The sequence below is a fragment of the Leucoraja erinacea genome, chromosome 14 (assembly GCF_028641065.1).
Source record: "Leucoraja erinacea ecotype New England chromosome 14, Leri_hhj_1, whole genome shotgun sequence".
In the NCBI taxonomy this organism is placed as follows: Eukaryota; Metazoa; Chordata; class Chondrichthyes; order Rajiformes; family Rajidae; genus Leucoraja; species Leucoraja erinaceus.
Genome location: NC_073390.1, coordinates 54432454 through 54438330, shown reverse-complemented (window position 1 = coordinate 54438330; position 5877 = coordinate 54432454). Strand labels below are relative to the sequence as shown.

The following is a 5877-nucleotide window of genomic DNA, read 5'->3' as shown; positions in this document are numbered from 1 at the left end:
TTTGCTGAAGTCGCTGCCTCGATCCAACGAGGATACGCGGCAGAGCAGCATGAAGACACCTGCCGTTAACCCCCAGCCCTCCAAGAGCCAGCTCCCTTCGGCGACCCTGGGAAACATTCCTGCAGGCCCCGCCGTTTCTCCGGGAACCGTGGACCCGTCTCCTCGCTCGTCTCCCGACCGACACTGCATGCCTGGGTTTATTAAAACGTGCGGGAAAAGCGTCGAGTCGACTCCAAATCCTCGTGCAAGTCCTCACCTCCCCGCCACCTGCCCTACTCAACAACTCCAAGACGACTTGGCATCCGTGCACAATTCTCCTGTCGCTACTTCAGGCGTGTGGAGGCCCTGGTGAAGAGACTGTGTGGCTTTTTAACTAAAGATTAGACTGTCCTTATGTATCTCATAGATATGCTTCTCGAAACACTGCTGGGCGAAAACAAATGTCCCTTGTGTGTGCTAAAATCAGGGTACTTCACGCTGAAGGATGCTTTCCGTAGCCTATATTGTAGAAGGCGTTTACAATGTTGTATTCAATGAAATACATCTAATTTATTTAATATCATGCTTGCGGGATTATTACTTGCTCCTATGTATATATTTCAATTAACGACGTATTAATAATAAATATTGAATATCACTTCCGTGTCTCAATCTGCTAATCTGTTGCACATCGTTGAATGTTGGCGGCAGATTAATATGACCTTTTAGGCGTCTTAAAGTGTTGCTATCACACCAACAGCAATATTATTAGAACGTGCTTTAACCAGAATAAAACAATGTTTTATGAGATGAGTGTTACTGAATCTGGTATCTGAATGTATCAAATATTTCAGCTCAAAGGCAGCGAGAGTGCGTTCCTTCATCTATCATCATATACCAGGGGCCACAGTCTTAGAATAAAGGGGAGGTCATTTAAGACTGAGGTGAGAAAACACTTTTTCACCCAGAGAGTTGTGAATTTTTGGAATTCGCTCCAACAGAGGGCAGTGGAGGCCAAGTCACTGGATGGATTTAAGAGAGAGTTAGATAGAGCTCTACGGGCTAGTGGAGTCAAGGGATATGGGGAGAAGGCAGGCACGGGTTATTGATAGGGGACGATCAGCCATGATCACAATGAATGGCGGTGCTGCTATGCTCCTCCTCCACCTATTTTATATGTTTCTATGTTTCTACAATATTAATTTCTTCATTTTTCAAAGAGGTGTCATCGTCAGTTGCAATCGACCAAACAATGATCTAGATAGATGAACCCGTCCTGAAATGAAAGGTGATGGGGTTACTTAAACTTGTGTGTATTCGGAAGCTTCACAAGAATAATTTATTTGGGGGGGAAAAAAGGGCAAGAGGCACGGGACAGCTGAGTTCAATGACTGAGAGTGGTTAGTAAGTCGTAAAATGGATGGTATAGGAACCGATTGTTGCTCCTAAATAAAACAGCACTCCAGTGCAAGCGGAGACTTCTGAAGTTTCGCCGGCCCTCAATGCTCACTGTTGGGGTTTTTTTTCTGTGATCTCTGGAGAGTGAAAGCCGTCGCTTTTATCACCAGGGACCGGCCAAGCTCTTCTTTCATCTGGTAACACCCAAGTTTCTCACGGTCTCCAGGAAACTAACCAACGAGCCATCAAACAGATCAGTTGTGAATCTATTTAAGAGTTGAGTCCAGTTTCGCGTTTGATCGCAGTAGGGTTCTTTAATGGTGTGGAATTCGCCCATGTCGACAGTTAGTTTACAAAAACATTTGCTCATCCATCCCCTATGCCACGAAAATGAACAGCGGACTGGGTGGCATAGCGTGGCATGGTTGTGGCATGAACAGGGTGTGTCTCGGATCAGGGCCCGGCTCCAAACATCCACGTTTAAATAGCAAAGCGAACTGGGCGAGGCGGGAGCGTTCGCCTCCTGCTGCACCCGACACGGCCGCAGAAATGTCTTGCTGATAATGTTTAATAATTCAAATTATTATAGCTATCTGAATTATTATTTTCTCAGAAAATAGACACAGAAACCTGGAGTCACTCAGCGGATCGGGCAGAGTCCAAGCGTATGCAGTTTATAGAAACATTTAAAACTATAAAACGACTGGACAGGCTAAATGCAGGAAAAATGTTCCCGATGTTGGGCGAGCCCAGAACCAGGGGCCACATTATTAGAATAAAGGGGAGGTCATTTAAGACTGAGGTGAGAAAAAAACATTTTCACCCAGAGAGTTGTGAATTTGTGGAATCCCCTGCCACAGAGAGCAGTGGAGGCCAAGTCACTGGATGGATTTAAGAGAGAGTTAGATAGAGCTCTAGGGGCTAGTGGAGTCAAGGGATATGGGGAGAAGGCAGGCACGGGTTATTGATAGGGGACGATCAGCCATGGTCACAATGAATGGCGGTGCTGGCTCGAAGGGCCGAATGGCCTCCTCCTGCACCTATTGTCAATGTCTCTATGTTGAAATGCCGCCTGAGCCACCGAGCTACAAAACACTTTCTCTGTATTTCCACACAGATCATAAAATATTGCCCTCTGTTGTTTTGAAGTTCCACAGTTTAAATGAACCACACTGAGCACCATAATGTTAGTTAGGGTTGCTGACATTAGATGCATGATACCATTGCAACTAAGTGATGGGTTGGCAAGGGGTATATCTGTATTTGTGGAGCGGGTAGGGGTGTGGGGGGTTGCAGTGAGGGGAGGAGGCGAGCGACATGTTCTGGGGGGGGGGGGGGGGGGGGGGTACTTATCCTTACATCTAAGTTTCAAAATCAATCTTGGCTAGGCAAGAGCGGAAACAGATGCCAATTTAATTAACAAGCGAGCTTTCACAAAGTTATGGCACAAAGTAACGCAATGTGTCCGGCAGCAACTTTGGACAGGTAACATTTCGGGACAGATGAAGGGTCCCAACTCGAAACGCCACCTATCCATGTTCTCCACAGATGCTGCCTGACTTGCTGAGTTACTCCAGCACTTTATATCTTTTTTTTTTGTTGGAAACAGCATCTGCCGTTCCTTGTTTCTCTCTCGCACCGATTGCATTGTGTAGACTGAACTGGATTCAGCCTGCCACTGGGAGTTGCTGCTCACCACATTATCTGTCCTTTCTACACTGGCCTGAAGGTGGAGGCTTGATCTTGCTGTCCCTGCACGTCATAAAGGGTCCGAGGTCTCAACAATAGCTAAGCTGCAGTCAGTCAGTGTCGTTCTGAGACTTTATCTGCAGAATACTCCTACACCAAGCTTTGACTTCATCTCTCGATGTCAAACAGGAAAAACACCTTCAGCTTCTGTCAAAGCTACGATTGATTTAAACAGATTTTGAATGACTTTGACAATTCAGTGACAATCAAAACAAACATTAACAATAATATAATGTTTAAACAAAGGGCAGTTATATAATTTTAAAACAGGAATAACGAACCAGATTTAACTAATTAAATACTGTTAAAAAAACTAGCGTTCCTCTTTGTCTCCTGATTGGGGTCTAACTACAGGAAGGCTGAAGGGGCAAGTCTCCAATGTAACATCAATGAATCCCAAGCAGTGTGTAGGAAGGAACTGTAGATGATGGTTTACACCAAAGATAGACACAAAATGCTGGAGTAACTCAGCGGGACAGGCTGCATCTCTGGATCGAAGGAATGGGTGACGTTTCGGGTCGAGTATGAAGGAGGGTCTTGATGAAGGAGGGTCTTGAGCTGAAACATCAATCATTGTCTATCTCAAGCATTGTGCATTCCATGTGAAAACCGATGATGGAGCACAGCCATCTATCCATCTTGGACTTAGTGGATCAATGCAAATCTGGGTTATTTATATTAAAATGCATTAATGTCAGTGATTTAAAACCGAGATGAGAAGAACTTTTTTCACACAGAGAGTGGTGAATCTCTGGAACTCTCTGCCACAGAGGGTAGTTGAGGCCAGTTCATTGGCTATATTTAAGAGGGAGTTAGATGTGGCCCTTGTGGCTAAGGGGATTAGGGGGTATGGAGAGAAGGCAGGTACGGGATACTGAGTTGGATGATCAGCCATGATCATATTGAATAGCGGTGCAGGCTCGAAGGGCCGAATGGCCTACTCCTGTACCTAATTTCTATGTTTCTATGTTTCTATGTTTCTATTCTCTTCAACATTTTCCATAGCTAAGAAGATTCTCCGCAGTGACGGTGATGACCAATTGTTGTGGCGTTGGTAGAAGTCAAGCACGGGGTACATGTATGCTGGACATGCCTTTTAAATGAGAATAATGAGCACATTGTACAAATGTTCAGTTCCAAAATAAGAGGAAAACTTCCATTCAAGGAGTTTTTTATATACAATTGATTTGACCAAAACTTTAAAGCAAATTAATAAACAATTGTGTTTTATGTTCTTAATCAAAAATAGAGATATAATAATTATATTTCTTAGAGCCAAATGAAAATTAAATATTCCAAATAACTCGCAAAGTCATGTATATAACAAGATTCATCTTAATTTCTTATTTATAATTATGCCTGGAAGAATTTAACATTTATCTATTGATATTCAAATCAATAAAAATGTAAATAAATGCCCACAATAACAATATAATCAATTATTATTGATAGGAAGTAGACATAAATGCTGGAGAAACTCAGCGGGTGAGGCAGCATCTATGGAGCGAAGGAAATAGGCAACGTTTCGGGTCAAAACCCTTCTTCAGACTGATGTGGAGGATGGGGGAGGCGGGAAGAAGAAAGGAAAAGTTGGAGCCAGTGGACTGAGGGAGATCAGAGAAGGGGAGGAGAAAGTAGGGACTACCTGAAATTAGAGAAGTCAATGTTCATACCGCTGGGGTGCAGACTGCCCAAGCGAAATATGAGGAGCTGCTCCTCCAATTTACGATGGGCCTCACTGTGGCCATGGAGGAGGCCCAGGACAGAAAGGTCGGATTCGGAATGGGAGGGGAGTTGAAGTGCTGAGCCACCGGGAGATCAGGTTGGATATTGCAAACCGAGCGGAGGTGTTGGGCGAAGCGATCGCCAAGTCTACGCTTGGTCTCACCGATGTAGAGCAGCTGACACCTAGAGCAGCGGATGCAATAGATGAGGTTGGAGGAGGTGCAGGTGAACCTCTGTCGCACCTGGAAAGACTGTTTATGTCCTTGGGTGGAGTCAAGGGGGGAGGTAAAGCGACAAGTGTAGCATTTCTTGCGGTTGCAAGGGAAAGTGCCAGGAGAGGGGGTGGTTCGGGTGGGAAGGGACAAATTGACCAGGGAGTTACACAGGGAGAGGTCTCTGCGGAAAGCCGACAGGGCCGGAGATGTGAAGGTGTGGCCGGTGGTGGGATCACGTTGAAGGTGGCGAAAATGTTGGAGGATTATTTGTTGTATGTGACGGCTGGTGGGGTGGAAGGTGAGGACAAGGGGGTCTCTGCCCTTGTTACGAGTGGGGGGGGGGGGGGGGGGGGGGGGGGGGGAGTTAGAGCAGAGTTATGGGGTATGAAAGAGATCCTGGTGAGAGCCTCATCTATAGTAGAAGAGGGGAACCCCCGTTCCCTAAAGAATGAGGAAATTATCGATGCCCTGGTGTGGAACACCTCATCCTGGGAGCAGATGCGGCGTAGACGGAGGAATTTGGAGTAGGGGATGGAGTCCTTACAGGAAGCAAGATGGGAAGAAGTGTAGTCCAGAGAGCCATGGGAGTCAGTGGGTTTGATAGTGGATGTTGGTTAGAAGTCTATCACCTGCGATGGAGATAGTGAGGTCACGAAATGGTAGGGAAGTGTCAGAAATGGTCCAGGTGTATTTGAGTGCTGGATGGAAGTTAGTGGTGAAATAGATGAAGTCAGTCAGTTGTGTGTGGGTGCAGGAGGTGGCAGCAAAGCAGTCATCGATTAGCAGAGGAAGAGGTCGGGGATGGGGTCAT

The 5877-nt window shown here is 45.7% G+C and overlaps 1 pseudogene; it reads left to right on the top strand.

Moving 5' to 3' along the window:
- LOC129703744 (transcription cofactor HES-6-like) overlaps positions 1-805 on the top strand; it is a 2083-nt pseudogene extending 1278 nt beyond the window's left edge.
- The last annotated feature ends 5072 nt before the right edge of the window (positions 806-5877 follow it).